This window comes from Hyperolius riggenbachi, chromosome 3, assembly GCF_040937935.1.
Source record: "Hyperolius riggenbachi isolate aHypRig1 chromosome 3, aHypRig1.pri, whole genome shotgun sequence".
In the NCBI taxonomy this organism is placed as follows: Eukaryota; Metazoa; Chordata; class Amphibia; order Anura; family Hyperoliidae; genus Hyperolius; species Hyperolius riggenbachi.
In genome coordinates this window covers 301,450,371-301,466,665 of record NC_090648.1, presented here as the reverse complement: position 1 = coordinate 301,466,665, position 16,295 = coordinate 301,450,371, and the positions used below count along the sequence as shown (strand labels likewise).

The 16,295-nt window shown below is 41.6% G+C and overlaps 2 long non-coding RNA genes across 4 annotated transcripts in view; one reads left to right on the top strand and one right to left on the bottom strand.

Moving 5' to 3' along the window:
- Nucleotides 1-15,590, bottom strand: part of LOC137561445 (uncharacterized) — a 186,876-nt gene extending 171,286 nt beyond the window's left edge. The window contains exon 1 of the long non-coding RNA XR_011030018.1: nt 15,466-15,590. This is a non-coding gene — a long non-coding RNA (uncharacterized lncRNA). The remainder of the gene's footprint in view (nt 1-15,465) is intronic.
- Nucleotides 1-16,295, top strand: part of LOC137561444 (uncharacterized) — a 411,299-nt gene that overhangs the window by 244,637 nt on the left and 150,367 nt on the right. The window lies entirely within an intron of this gene.

Here is a 16,295-nt window from a genome sequence, read left to right as displayed (position 1 = left end):
GCCATGCGCTCTTAGTTCGGCCATGTGGCCGAACGGTTTGGCCGAGCACCGTCAGGTGTTCGGCCGAACTCGAACATCACCCGAACAGGGTGATGTTCTGCAGAACCCGAACAGTGGCGAACACTGTTCGCCCAACACTATTCATCGCCCTCTCTAATCCGCACCAGGTTGTATGCACCCCGTAAATCCAATTTTGAAAAAATCTGAGCGTCAGTAATCTGCGTGAATAAGTCGTCTATCAAGGGCAAAGGATAGCAATTCTTCACTGTGATTTTATTCAAACCCCGGTAATCAATGCAGGGGCGCAGGCCACCGTCTTTTTTCTTAACAAAAAAGAAACCTGCGCCAGCGGGCGACCGGGACGGGCGAATGAACTCTTTGGCTAGGTTCTCACGGATGTATTCCTGCATGGCCACTTTCTCTGGCCCAGACAAATTATAAAGATGACCCCTGGGAGGCATACAACCAGATCGGAGATCGATGGGGCAATCGAACAAGCGATGGGGTGGTAACTTATCTGCAGCTTTGGGACAGAACACATCTGAATACTCAGAATACTGCACGGGTACACCCTCCAAATGAACCCTCTTTTGGCCTACCTTCACCTTCCCTAAACACTGTTGAACACAATGATCTGACCAGCTAGTTAGCTGACTGGTGGCCCAATCGATCTGTGGGGAGTGGAGGTGCAACCAGGGCATGCCAAGGATAACTGTGGAGGTTGTCATGTGTAGCACGAAGAACTGCAATCTTTCTCTGTGTAGCACCCCTATAGTGACTCCCACCTCTGGTCACTGGGATAACGGATGATTCTTCTGCAGGGGGGAATCATCCACAGCTGTGACTTGGATGGGTGGTTTTACCGGGGTGAGTGAAATACCCAGTTTCTTAGCAAACTCAAAATCCATAAAATTCGCTGCAGAGCCTGAATCAACAAAGGCTTCAGTGACCTCGGTCTTATCTTCCCATGTAACTGTACAGGAAAGAAGCAACCGTTTATCTTCTAGGGGTAAGAGTCGGGCGCCTAGGGTGTTACCCCCTACAACTCCTAGGCGGTAGCGTTTCCCGGCTTATTAGGACAGTTTTGTACTCTGTCCCCCTTCAGCACAGTACAGACACAGCTGTTCAGACATCCTCCGTCTCCGCTCCACCTGGGACAGCTTAGACCGACCAATCTGCATTGGCTCGGGTGGAGGCGAGACGGTAGGAGGTGAGGCAGAAGGAGGCAGGGTCACTGGGGTTGTGGTGTAAGACACTACTCTGACACGTTGACTACCCCTGGTCTGTCTTTGATAGCGCAGCCTGCGGTCGATTCGAATGGCCGCTGAAATGGCCTCATCGACTGTTCTGGGCTCGGGCTGACTTAGCATTAGATCAGAGACCTCATCGGACAGTCCTGACAAGAAACAATCTAACAGGGCATAAGTGTCCCACCGAGCTGTAACTGCCCACCTCCTAAATTCAGCTGCATAATCTTCGACCGGACCCTTGCCTTGACGCAAAAGCTTGAGCTTCCGCTCAGAAGTCAAGGCAAGGTTCGGATCGTCGTAAATTACCGCCATAGCTTTAAAAAATTCCTCCACAGAAGTAAGGGCTAGGTCTCCGGTGGGCAAACTGTACGCCCACATCTGAGAGTCGCCAGATAACAAGGTTTTAATAAATGTGACCCTTTGGGTTTCGGTCCCCGAGGATCGGGGTCTCAACTCAAAATACGACAACACTCTACTCCTAAAATTTCGAAAGTCAAATCTGTGGCCAGAAAATCTTTCGGGTACAGGCATGCGTATGTCAATGCTAGGAGGAGATCGCAACTCGTCCACTGACGTCTGGAGGGTTTGTACAGACCCTGATAGGGCATCAATTAACGCTTTGTGATTACCCAGAACTTGGTTGATGTTATCCACCGAAGTGGCAAGTGCGCCCAGACGGTCAGTGCATGCGTCCATATTGTTTTGGTCTGTCGTTCTGTAACGATCGGTGTAACAGAGAGGGTCTGATTACCGGTGAACTGCAGTATCACCGAGAATACAGAATATACCCGATTATTGGTGATCTGCAGTATCACTGATAATCAGATATATATTCTAACCTCTGGACACCTGAGGGATAAGAGTGTTTTGGTGTAACAGTAATACTTTGAGTATTGCACCTTAGGAGAAGGTACAGGAGCAGTAAGGAGTACTGCACGGGAGTAAGTTCCTTCCGTATGCCTAGACTCTCCCGGGGGAGGAGCTAGGCTGAGGATAGGAAGGACAGAACGTGAGTGACACCAGAGAGAGGGTGTCACTAACAGGTCTGGGAACTGCCTCTAACAGTAAGGCCAGTTCTCGAGGTCGGGCAATCCAGGTTGTTAACACACAGACAGATACGGTACAGATTCAGGAGACAGATACGGAATCCAATAAACAGGCAGGGTTTGGCAACGGAGTATCAGAATAGCGGGGTACAGAATCAAGAGGCAAATACAGAGTCCAGGAACGAGCAGAGTTTGGCAACAGGATATCAGAGATAGCAAGGTACAGAATCAGAGTTCAGCAGGATAGTCAGGCAGGCAGAAGGTCATAACAAATAATACAGTTCAATATTCCTAACGCTAAGATGTGAGGTCCGTGATCGTCAACACCTTTGGAAACTATGCTAGAACACAGATACAGACAAGGCCTGAGTGCTACCACGTAGTGATCGCAACGACAGACAACCAGAGAATGACCAGCACCCAGTATATATACACCTGTGCTCTCCAGCACCTCCCTCAAGTGCTGGACCAATGAAAGTTGCTGTGATTGTCAGCTGACCGGCTTGGTCAGCTGACCTTTCTCTGACTGCCATAAAGGTTTTGCCTCTCCGCGCGCATGCGCGTCATTCTGAACCTAGGTGGACTATCAGTCCCAGCCACACCAGTACTGCTTTGCAATGTCTCCGCTGACCCGTGCTCGGGGTTGGTCGCGCCGCTATCTGCACCGGCGGCTGCCTCCCCGCGCTGGGTCAAAGTGTCAGCAACAGAGCCATGCGTGCTAACCGCCGCGTCAGACGCGGCGGTTTTTCCGCGTTCCGCCATGCTCTCCATGGAAACAGCGGCCTCACGCTGAGTGGAGGCGGCTGATTTTCCGCGTTTCCTTACAATTACATTAGCAAGAGTTTTCAAATCACAAAGCGCTCAGAAAAGCGCTCCTAATGGGTTTCTGGCCTTGAACAGTCTCTTTATCCAAATTTTGAAATCCCTTTTTATTATACAGTACTTCACTAAAAGTGGCAGTAGAAGCTGGCGGTAGAAAAATATATACAGTATAAGAGGAACTCGTCAGGGTTGTTCCCATTTATTTTTCATTTGGAAATTAAATAGAATCAGAATATTTGAGGCATAGGCCCATATGCAATTCACTTCTTCACCTTAGTTTTCTCCTAGGAAAAAAAAAATAATCTTTGATTTCAAATAACTTTTTAGCACTTTGCAATGGAAAAAGTATCAAAAAGTAGGTAAAAAGTACTATAAAATTTATTTTGAGTAGTTTTTTTTGCTTGCTGGTGGTTTAAAATGCATATTAGTGACAAGTTTTCAAATATCGCCTAGGAGAAGATTCAGGTGAAAAAGTGAATTGCATATGGGCCATATAATTTAACAGTCAGCACCTCTTACTCCCGAGTCCCAACTAACTTTTTAGAATTGCACATTTTTACTTTTTATTTTTATTTTTTAAATTCAATGACATGGGGCTTGATTCACTAAGACAAATAGCATGCCTTATCAAAGTTAGCATGCCTTATCAAAGTTAACACGCCTTATCAGAGTAGCATAGCAAACTTATGCCTGCTAAATGGCAATGACGAGAGCTCCACTCATCCTGCGCTCAGCCCCTGCGGGTTCGTAGTGCTCGCTATGCTACTTTGATAAGGCATGCTAACTTTTATAAGACGTGCTAACTTTGATAAGGCATGCTATTTGTCTTAGTGAATCAAGCCCATAGCCTTAAGTGTCTCAGAGCCAAAATCTTTGAACTTTTGACCTCCTTTATCTATCCGCTGCACTCAGTGGTTCTTTGCAAAGCAACATTTTTATGGCTGATATTCTGCTATCGGCCTACCTAATGCCTAATATTTAACCCCCTCCCCCATATGCCTAAACTAACCCCAATACATGCAGCTAACACTAAACCCCCACAAACACTACCTCTCCCTAAAACAATCTCCTTCCTAAATGCCTTACACTAACCCCTGTCACTGACTATGACCTCTATCCTCACCTAACCTATCCCGTAGCACTAGTCCTATAATACTATGTATAAAATGTATAATACAATGTATTGGGGTTTGGTTATATATGAGCTGAGCTTCCAAGGCTCAGCTATACAATACCCAAAGCATTCACCAGTGTTTGGAGTTGCGTTGTGGCCAATGGAATAGCCGACAAGGGGTGAGCGATGGCGCACCAAATTCACCTGATCAGTGGCTAGTCTACAGACAACATAAGCACAGAGAAACAGGTTCTAATATACATACAGGGGTTTGAGGCAATTAATTTGGATGCCAACATACAGTGCTATGTTAATTGTTCCGGCAATAGCCAGAGCCCGAATTACGTTAAAGAGACAGTGAAGCGACAAAAAAATATAAATGACATATAATGAATTGGTTGTGTAGTATGGATAATTACTAGTTCACTCAAATTGGGCAGGCACTAAGTTTGGTGAACTGGGATAATGTACTACAAGGGGAAGACACTGAAGGGAAATGGCAAGCTTTTAAACTTATACTCAATCAATACTGTAGTATGTATATCCCATATGGAAACAAAATGTCTAGGAATAAAAAAGGCCTCTATGGATGAATAGAAAGGTTAAAGATAAAATGAAGAGGAAAAAGAATGCCTATAAGGTCTTAAAACAGGAGGGGACCGAGGCTGCACTAAGCAATTATAAGGAGTGCAATAAAAATTGTAAAAAAGAAATTAGGCAGGCAAAGATTGAAGCTGAAAAACAAATCGCTAAGGATATCAAATCTAACCCAAAAAAGTTTTACAAGTACATTAACTCTAAAAAAAGAAAGGTTGACTGTATAGGACTCCTAAAGGATGAGGATGGGAACTCAATGGTGGATGACCAAGGTAAGGCAGAGTTATTAAATGCTTTCTTTGCTTCTGTCTTCACAAAAGAAACAGCACTGTTGCAAACTACAGAGGCGGAAGAGTCTCAATCTTCTAACTGTAATATTAAATACTTAACGCAGGAAGAAGTGAAGGCAAGACTAAATAAATTAAAAATAGACAAGGCACCTGGCCCGGATGGCATGCATCCTCGGGTCCTAAGGGAATTAAGTTCAGTTATAGATAAACCCCTTTATCTTATCTTTTGTGACTCTCTTGCAACTGGCAGAGTCCCAGTGGATTGGCGTACAGCCCACGTTTTCCCATTATTTAAGAAGGGCAAAAAATCTGATCCAGGAAATTATAGACCTGTAAGTTTAACATCAGTTGTATGCAAACTATTTGAGGGGTTACTAAGAGATACTATACATGACTTCATAGTAGAAAATAATCTTATTTCTCAGCATCAACATGGGTTTACTAAAGACAGGTCCTGTTTGACTAACATGCTCAGCTTTTATGAGGTAGTGAATGCTAATATGGATATTGGGAATGCTGTAGATGTGATATACTTGGACTTTGCAAAGGCCTTCGACACTGTTCCCCACAAAAGTCTGGTGCAAAAGTTGAGGATGCAAGGACTGGGGAAGAGTCTGTGTTCATGGATAGGGAACTGGCTAATGGACAGAAAACAAAGAGTTGTGGTCAATGGATCGTACTCAAAATGGGAGACTGTTAGCAGTGGGGTCCCACAGGGGTCTGTTCTGGGTCCAGTGCTCTTCAATTTATTTATTAATGACCTAGTAGATGCAGTAGTGAGCAATGTTGCTATTTTTGCAGATGATACAAAATTGTGCAGAATCATAAACTCTCAGGAAGATAGTGTCATATTGCAACAGGATCTGGATAGGATGGCTATATGGGCACATACATGGCAGATGAAATTCAATGTTGACAAATGTAAGGTCATGCATTTTGGACGTACTAATGGTCTAGCACCATACAAAATAAATGGGATACAGTTGGGGCCATCAAACTTGGAGAAGGACTTAGGAGTACTCATTGACAACAAGTTAAATAATCGTACTCAATGCCAAGCAGCTGCAGCTAAAGCTAACAAAATTTTGGGATGCATTAAAAGGGAAATAAAAACTCGAGATGCTAGCATAATATTGCCCCTGTTTAACTCTCTAGTAAGGCCACATCTGGAATATGGAATTCAGTTCTGGGCACCACATTACAAAAAAGATATTGCAGTTTTAGAGCAGGTGCAGAGACGAGCAACAAAATTGATGCGTGGGATGGAAGGTCTCACTTATCGAGAAAGGTTAGATAAACTGGGTTTATTTAGTCTAGAGAAAAGACGCCTTAGAGGGGATCTAATTAACATGTATAAATACATCAGAGGGCAATATAATACCTTGGCGGATGAGCTTTTTGTCCCTAGGCCTTCTCAAAGGACTAGAGGACATGATCTGCGCATGGAGGAAAAATGTTTTAGCCATTTATTTAGGAAAGGGTTCTTTACAGTTAGAGTGATTAAGATGTGGAATGCATTGCCACAGGAAGTCGTTATGGCAAACTCTATACCTGCATTTAAAGGGGGCTTAGATGCTTTCCTTGCGTTGAAAGACATCCATGGCTACAATTGCTAGGTAATGCCTAATGATGTTGATCCAGGGATTTTATCTGATTGCCATCTGGAGTCGGGAAGGAATTTTTCCCTTTAGGGGCTAATTGGACCATGCCTTGTAAGGGTTTTTTCGCCTTCCTCTGGATCAACAGGGATATGTGAGGGAGCAGGCTGGTGTTGTACTTTATACTGGTTGAACTCGATGGACGTATGTCTTTTTTCAACCAAAATAACTATGTAACTATGTAACTATGTAACTAGAACATTAGTAGCAAAGAAAATATTCTCGTATTTTTATTTTCAGTTATGTAGTCTTTGTTTTTTTTTTTTATAACGTTGCATCATTCTCTAATATTTGCAGTTTTCACACTACTCAGCATTCTAAATTATTTTACAGAGCAGGCTAGTGAACTTTTGAACTGTTCTCTGCAGAAACAAAAAAACAATACAGTGCCAGACACTTGAGATAACAAGCTTCAGAAGACAGAGCTATCTGCGACTTTGAAAGTCATGGAGCTCAATGCCTCTTTTGTATAGATAACTGGAGTTTCTTAACTCTTTCTGTACTGGAAACAATATTAGACTTATGTCTCTGCTTTTAATGTTTTATTTCTTAGCTGTACTACACATACAAATCATTATATCATATTTTTTTCACTTTAGTGTCTCTTTAAGAAGGGATGTGTAGTGCAGGGGCAAGGTTTACATTTCTAGTAGTGCTAGATTAGTATTAAGCTACAGGTAGGATTAGTGTAGGGAAAAACCTTAGTAGAATATTAGGAATATTGCCAATATTCTATTAGTGGCTTCATATTACCCATCACCTTTTTCCTACGTATGCCAGGGGTTCATAGTCAAGTATCAAAAATAGGTCAAATCAATAATACAAGTGTATGTAAGTATATTACATTTTTTATCAAGGCCCTGTTATTAAGACATTTTAAGCAAACTATATTTAAACTTGACATTGTCTAAAACTACCTTAGATTCCTTTAGGAATCTCAAGTTTCTAGGTTACATTTTTATGAAACAAGAAAAAAAAAATCTTCCATTTGTTTACACTTTACCAGAAACTTATTGGCAGCAACCCATTAATCTGTTGTGTACTTTGCGTTGCATGAGGTCATTTTTTAGTAATGACTTTTTGTATAGAATAATTAAGACAATATTGTATTTGCACTGCATGTATTTGGTTTAGAAATTTGTTTTGATTAGTCTTTTCTTTGATTTTGTCTTTTATTTTTGTTTCTGTATCAAATGCATTTTTCATGGTGTATAATTAGCTCAACAAAGCAACCAGCACATTTTTAGATCCAGCTTTTAGAGAGCAGTTATCAAAGACTAAAGCAGCTATTAATAATACAATTTGTTAGTTTACAGCTTAGCACATTTTGACTTTTCATTTTGCACCATTAATATTTGCTGTTCCTGTAATGTTTAGGTAGTGAAAGAACATTTCCATGTGCATGAAAAACAGGCGCCAGTAAATTTGTGCATACCATTTTGGCAAGTAAAATACTGGTATATTTAGAGCAGGCGCCCAAATTTCACACTTTCACTAACATTTTCTATGTGCGCCTATGTGGCACCCATTCCCCTGCCACTAAATGGTGCCCAAACCTCCTGCTTTGAATATTTCCACCTTCCCTAATAAAAAAAAAAAAAAAACAGTTCCCTAATAAATCATCTGTATATTTAATGTATTTTAATGAGATGAATTACAATGATATACCTGTCAGGTACTTGGTAGAATCTCATCATATGATTCACAGTGTGTCACTACAAATTCTCACATGTATGGCTCATCTGTTATTGAGATGGGACTGTTTTCTAACTGTGCACATGCATAACCACATCCCTGTAGATGTAAGGATCCCTCCAGCTAATGGAATTAAAGTCATACGGTAAACCAGCCAAGCTGTAGGGGTGCAAAGGGAATAATTACATATACCCAGATCAGAAGAAAATTCTTGATATGTTAATGTAATGAAACGCTCAGCTGGATGCACTGGCAGACAGCTGTTTGACCATTCCTCTAGTCTGTGGGCTGCAGGTCTCTGGAAGAGAGACCTGTCTTTCCATTACAAGTTTCTGGTCTGTTCTGCTGCTGAGGAATTTGCATACACTCGTTATGCAAATCTCCTACCTGCCTCCTTTGATGACTGGCAGTATAAAGAGCTATGTTTCCCAGAGTCCTGGGCTGGTCATAAGAGTTAGTTCCTGTGTAACACTCGCCTGGAGTGTCAGCCTTGCTCTTTGTTTGAAGATTAGCCTAGAGTAATTCCTGGAACTGCACTAGGCAGATTCCCTAGTGCAGTTAGGATTGCATATCTGTTTTGTTTGTCTGTTGCGATTGTCCTGTCCCAGCGGTGGTCGACAGGAAGTCGTTCTGATCTTTGTTCTTGGAGTATGGCTGGAGCGGCGGTTGCTGCCAGCTGTCTCGTCTGTTCTGTTTTGCCTGGGTCGCACTCGCCTTGCGCTGGTGCTGTGGATCCGTCTGATCTCCATCTCTCTTGCTGTACTTGGATCGCACTAGCCTCTTGCGCTAGTGCTGTGGATCCTTCTGCTCTGCCTTCCTGGATTGCACTAGCCTCTTGCACTGGTGCTGTGGATCCTATCTCTTGCTTGTTCCTGTTTTCGGGTGTCTGTCTTGTCTGCTGCGAACGCTTGCTGGAGGCTCGGTGAGGTAACCGTTAAGCAAGCGCTCGCGTCCTCTGTTTCATGTTTGTCTGTCGGTGGTTAGTTAGGCGTTCTTGTCTCTGTTGTGCTTAACACGCGGAGACCGCGCATAAACGCGTGCACTGTTGCGAATAAGTGCAGTGTTCGCGTTTAGCTAGCATTTGTTATTTTCCTTATCTCCTTATTGTATGATTTGCTGTGACTTTGCTACTCTCGTGCTCTGCCTTGCTGTAGCCTTGTGTCACCTCTGGCAATCGCCTCTCTCACGATTGCGTTCCTACTTCATATCTGCTGTTGTGTATGCACCGTCGCGGGTTGGCGACTAGTTTGGTGCACACACATACAATCTGTCCCTATGCTCATTCTCTTCCGCAATCCCTTCTCTTGCAATTGCGTTCTCACTTGGTTTCTTCTGTTGTGTGTCCACCGTCGCAGGTTGGCGGCTAGATTGGTGGACATACATACATTCCTCATCTGTGCTTATTCGGTCTTGTGTCGCTGTTAGCAATCGCCATCTCTGGCGATTGCCTTCTCACTTTGTCTTCATGGTTGTGTGTTCATTGTCACAGGGTGGCGACTAGTTTGGTGGACACACATACCCTCTGTCGCTTTGATCTCTCTCTTTCAGGGCTATCTTGCCCTGCGTTTCTTCCCTTCATGCAATTCCTATCTGGCGTGTGTGGCAGGGCAGAGGGAGCTGTTCCTCTGCACTCCACAGCTCCATCTGTCGACAGGAATTTCCCTCTACAGGTGCATTGCACCTTTTGCTGGGTTCCCGCAAATTACACGCTTGTGGAGGATTTCCGCAGTATCAGCGCACGTCTTGTGCGCTGATCACGGAGAGAATTCCACAATCGTTACAGTTAACATTATGCTGTATACAGTTGTCATGGTTTATAGCAGGTTTTAAAAAAAAATAAAAAAATATAGAAATGTAATTTAGAAGTATAAAAGATAATATTTCATGGCATTGAGTTATAAAATGACGTGTATAATGATAATAAAGATTTTAGTACTAAAATGGAGCTACTCTACATTTTGCAAGTGTTCTATTACCATTTTATCTAAGCAAGAAAACTAACTGCTATACCTTATTATTTTTATAGGTGTTCAATTTCAATAAAAGTTTATTATGCAGCCTAGGTAATACTAGATAGTAGCACCCTGAGTGGAAGGAATGTTCACTACATGAGATAGGAGAGGAAGCGATATCACACGCTAAAAGAGGTTGTTTTGAGGATGAGCCAACAAAATTTACAAGTTCAGTTTTGCAGTGAATTGGTCCCAATCTCACGTAGGGATATTCTCACAAAATCAACAGCCAGTTGCCAAGTAAAGTTTGCCATTCATAAAGTTTACTTTTTTTTTTTAAATGACAAATTTTACTCTGCAATGTATTACTTGAAACTTGGTTAAGTTTTGGTGGCATTCATGATGACAAAAAGGTCACCAAATGCTCATAGACTTCAATGCACTTGTAGCCAGTTTAAAGCGGTATATAAAACCCTAACATAATATTCAATAAAAACATGGAAAAAGACAAAAGAAAAGAAACCGAGAGCCAATATGGTGTAGTAACGTTAGGATCCAAATAAAAGATGTTTCGTATAAAGATATATACTCACAAACACAGGTTACCTCAAATGCAACCACTGAATAGACAGGTGGGGAGCATTAGCACCTGACCCCACTCAGGTTTAAGAAGTCGCTCTCTGTAGATAGAAAAATGGGACCAACCCCTCCACCAAGGGTGGACTCAAATGGTAAATACAGTTCAACAGAGGCGCCAAAATAGGATAAAAACATCTAAAACACTTTTAAAAGAGGGGAAGTATGGATGGACTCACCTCCCTCGAGGTAAAACAGACACAAATACTTCAATTTAGATAAGTCAGAAAAGGTACATTTAATGAGTGACTCCAAGTTGCAACGCGTTTCGCAGGTAACACTCCTGCTTCCTCAGGCAAAATAATGGAGCAAAAACACAGCGGAAGGGTCTGTAGGAGGGGGAGTGTTGTTATTCCAGGGACCAGTAGAGTAATGCTAATACCATTTGTAAAACTGATACGAGTTGTGCTTCACTCCAAGTGAAAACATTTTTTTAAATCTATGAAAAAGGCTTGGGGTGTGTAGAAAGAAATACATTTAGAACATAGGTTGACAATTTGGAACTTTGCAGTCAGATTCCAGAGCTGATGATTATTTAAATGAGCGCTTAATTGATATATCAGTGTTGGAAGGCCCAACAGCATTATCATAAAATTCTTGTGTGTAAGGTTGTTGTGGTGTTCCTCTAGGAATTGTGCGTCTGAGATCGGTGGCTTGCTGTGTCTGTAGGCCCTGTCAGAGGTCTCCTAAAATTTATGAAGGTAGGCGAGAACAGAGCTTTCAGCTGAACAGTGTTCTTATGAGCTGACGACTAGAGTAGAAAGGGTCTGCTTTTCTATCCATTGTTAATCAATCAATCTGTTATATAACTAATCATGAACTTCTAAATCAGACTACCTCTGCTTACAGCCCCTTGCTGATTCAGACCCACAATTATTATTCCTGCTGAACAAAATTGTAGTACTTACTTGAATTTTCTAATCATCACAAGTCCTCCCTAGAAGGAGAAATACATTTTAAATCAGAAGCCTGGGAGGAACCAAGAGGCCCCTGTGGGATTTCACCCTCTTCACAGTTCTCATCTAAGGAAATCCCAGATATGAAAGGGAAAATACATTGCTTGCATGAATCCCTGCAACCTAAAAGCCTTGATAAGTTATCTGTAACTTTATACCGCCGTTGTACATCCAAGCTTAATAGATGGCTCCAACTCCTCATTTTATGGAACAGTTCCTTTGTCAATGGGACAGGCAGGTAAGCAACTGAAGCAGAGCGACAGCGCGGTGATGTCCTGGCTGCTGTGCCGCTCTGCTTCAGTTGCTTACCTGCCTGTCCCATTGACAAAGGAACTTTCCGAAACGCTGCGTCTGCGTAATGCAGCGGTGCTTTGTACCTCGTTTCCTCACTCTGTTTGTATTGCATTTGCATTGGACTGCTTGTTATCCATTGCTTCAGACACCAGTATCAGTTATTACCTCCTTCTGTTAGCAGTTATAACAGTTTGTTATTCGATTTCTGCTTTTTAATGTGCATCTTGTTTGCACTTAATTTATTGCTTGTATGCTGTATCCATCAGGTCTACTGATTATTGTTGTGTACTTTTGTATATACATTTTCCATTGTGCCTCTATGCATGTATTTGATTGCACTTTGTCAGCCTACGTCTTTCAATATATATTTTTGCATTAGAAACTACATGGTGTGCGTGTTTTTTCATGTATGCAGTGAATCAGTAGACAGCTGATGGGATTACTTGCCAGGAGTTCTGCAAGATGTGCAAACTGTATCTGTGTAGCCAATATCAGATTTTGGCCTGCATGCAGAGAAGACGTAATAAGCTTAGTTCCACTGGATTCTGACAAGCTGACAGATGTATTAATGCTCAGACGAGTACTTAGTCTATCAAGTCAGTTTGACACAATATGATTCCAGATCCCAGGTAAAACCAGGTAAGGACAAAGCATACACCTCACTACCACTGCAAATAATAGGGTGCAATGTAGGATAGGTAGAAACACTTTACTGCCAAAAAGCTCTGGTACAGGCCCACAAGGAGGTTGGAAGCGGACATTAGCTTTTGCCATCAATGCATGCTGTCTCCTGGTGACAGTGACAGGAGAATGGACAGGACTAAGCCAGAAGCAGGAGGCTTTACAATCATGAACATGTAGAGTACAAATAATCCAGCATCTCACTGAGGGACAGCACGTGCCAGTGATATAGCTGCACACTCCTCTTCCACGTCCAGAAGTTGCAGACTGACCCTACGTCAAACTGTATAATCTAATCCAGACATGAGATCATGCCATTATTCTGAGATATGGAAGGACCTGGCTGGTCTGCACAGCCACCCCACTAAGGACAGTCGGTAAAACAAATTTTCCATGTGAATCTACTAGGCTAGGCCAGAAGCAGGGGGTTATAGCCAGGGATTTTTTTTTAGATTTCAGCCTCCTATAAACAGGGCATACAGTATGCCACACTTGTTAGCTGTGTCTCCCAATGAATGGTCAAAGAAAGTCACATTTACCATCATACTGATGTATTGACCGGTTTTGTGTATGATAAAATTGAAGATGATTATGCCTATCACATGAAATAATAATAATGAGGCAATAGATTGGGATGTTTAGATTCAACATAATACAAACTTTAGTGTCAACATAAGGGTACATTTATAAATATAAATGGCAAAATTATGAATATAAATTTACAGAGCGAGAGAAAGCAAAGTCCTTTTACACTATACCCAGATGAACCCAAAGACTTTATGAAGATTCTAAAATGAAAGAAAGAAGTATGTGTATTTCACGAATTATGGCACCAGGAAAAGTAAGATTTTGTCTTTTTTTTTTTTACTTTTTAATTTATTTATTTTTTAAAACAACAAAAGTTGGTTTGAATCCTGCAGCCAGCTAGGGAAGAGAGTGCGATTTCCTGGCCACTGTACCCTTTATTTGCCTCCTCCACCTGTGCAGTGAGAGCAGGTGCTGCTATAATCAGGCAGCAGAATAGGATAATCATCTCAGGTGTTTCAAAGAGCTGGATGGAAGCAGAGCTCTTTTCGGAAATCTCTGCTAACAGTGAATTGACACATTAAACTTAATTGTGTCCTGTCTGTTAGCCTTAGGTCAAAAGGGAGCTACAGTAAGGCAGTGCCCAGCTGATGCCAGCAGTTTCTCTGTGTTAGACTTAGAATGGGTTTTCAGGAACCATTTCACTTCAGGAGTCTTTATATCCCCCTTTGGCCAACTAGATTGGAACACATGTTGGTGGATTGTGGCATGTATCTTGTTCTGTCCATTATGCTGACACTTAAGGATTTCTCTCTCTTATCTATTCAATTGTTTTCCATGAGACTATGGAATTGTAAAGAGGAACTGTATATGTATATGTATATATGTGTGTGTGTATATATATATATATATATGTATATATATATATATATATATATATATATATATATACATATATATATATATATATATATATATATATATATAAGCCGACCCGCATATTTGTGTGTGCCGCGTAAGTCGAGGGACACATGTTTCCCTCAGAAACCAGAAACAAGTGATTGACTCGTGTATAAACCCCCTCCCCTGTATAGCCACCTCCAAAGTAGTCAAATGAGCCCCCAGTACAAGTCATTCCTTCTCTCCTTAGCCAGATGTGCTCCAAGGATGATACAGCTGTATCTCAAGACGCCATTAGATGGCATCATAGATATGAGAGACAGCGATTGCCAAACAGGAAGAATCCCTGATCATTGCACCGCTAAGAAGTTGCTTGAATCCTCACTCCACAAGCCAGGGAACACAGGTAGTCTTAAGCAGTGCACTCTGCACACCATGTGGCAGGGGATGCGGGGCATGGACATAGCAGTAAGCCAGCTGGCAAGTGCAGGATTACTAGTGCAATATCCTCACACTCTTCTGCCAGTAACAAAACCTGCTCCACCTTCCATTCTGCTACACTGACTAAGCCAAGGGGGGTAACTTTTCAGCACATTTTTTTGTGTAAAAAATGAAGTATATATATATATATATATATAATATATAGTCTTGTCACTAACTGTCCCTTAGAGGAGCTCACAATCCTAGTCATATGCCCATTGTAATCAAAGGCAAATTTAGGAGGAAGTCAATTCACTTATTTGCATGTTTTTGGTTTTCACAAAACCCACGCAGAAATGGGGAGAATATACAAACTCTGTGCTAATAGTGTCCTGGCTGGGATTTGAACCAGGGACCCAGTGCTGCAAGGCAATAGTGCTATCCACTACATCACTGTGCTTCCCAGGAAGTGTGTCTTATGTTGAAACCAGGAAAATTGACATAAAAGTGGGTATCCTGAATAAGTGACTGCATTCTCCTATATGTTACTATAGTGCCTCTTTCGGCACATTGTATGTCTGTTTCTGCATATGCCCCAAGTTGCCTTCCACCACAGCAAAACGTTTTACCTTCACTTTTTCATGACCATCCAATCTCAGTCCTCCAATCCAAACGACATCCCAGTGTCCTCAATGTAAATCCATGCCAGGTGAATCAGCAAGCTGCTGTCTTGTACACATATACTTTCATTATATGTAACAGTAAACTCTCAGCCTTTATGGATACAAAGGAGTGCAATTCAAAGCAATTGAGCATATTACTTTCTTTTCTGTTAGATTAATTTTAGCATTACTTCCCCAAATGACTTTGTTTTTCTTTATTGATGAGTCATAACACTTCCTTCCTCCAAGCTATGGCTGTTCCACAAATAGGGACACATACATTTTCTTCTCATCCAAGTAAAACTGTAAATTGGATTTTAGACACAGTTCATAAAACATAATGTGCATTAACACAATATCCTTTGCTATATGAGTTTCATTATCATACATAGAAAGGAAATGTTTTAACTGATGCCGTTTCATAAGATGATAAGAAAATGATCTAAAACAAAGACTGTTCATACTTCAAGAAAATACTTAAAATGAATCCATACTTCCCTGTATGTAATAAAAATAATATGCCTGGTGTGCTAGATTTTCTTTCTGGTTTCAAAGATAAAAGAGAATCTGCATGTGCTTTATGTCTCCCCTGAGTATAATGATGTCAGTGTGGATGCTATTCCAGTGGGCTTAATCTGCTTTGCTTTTATGACCTAACACAAATTCATAGCTGTAAGTTTCATAGGTTGAAGAAAAAAAGACATGCCCATCTAGTCAAAACTCATTAAACAACTTTGAATGTTTTGATCCAGAGGAAAGCAACCCTTCCTCTCCCCCAAGGCATTTTCTAGGAAAAG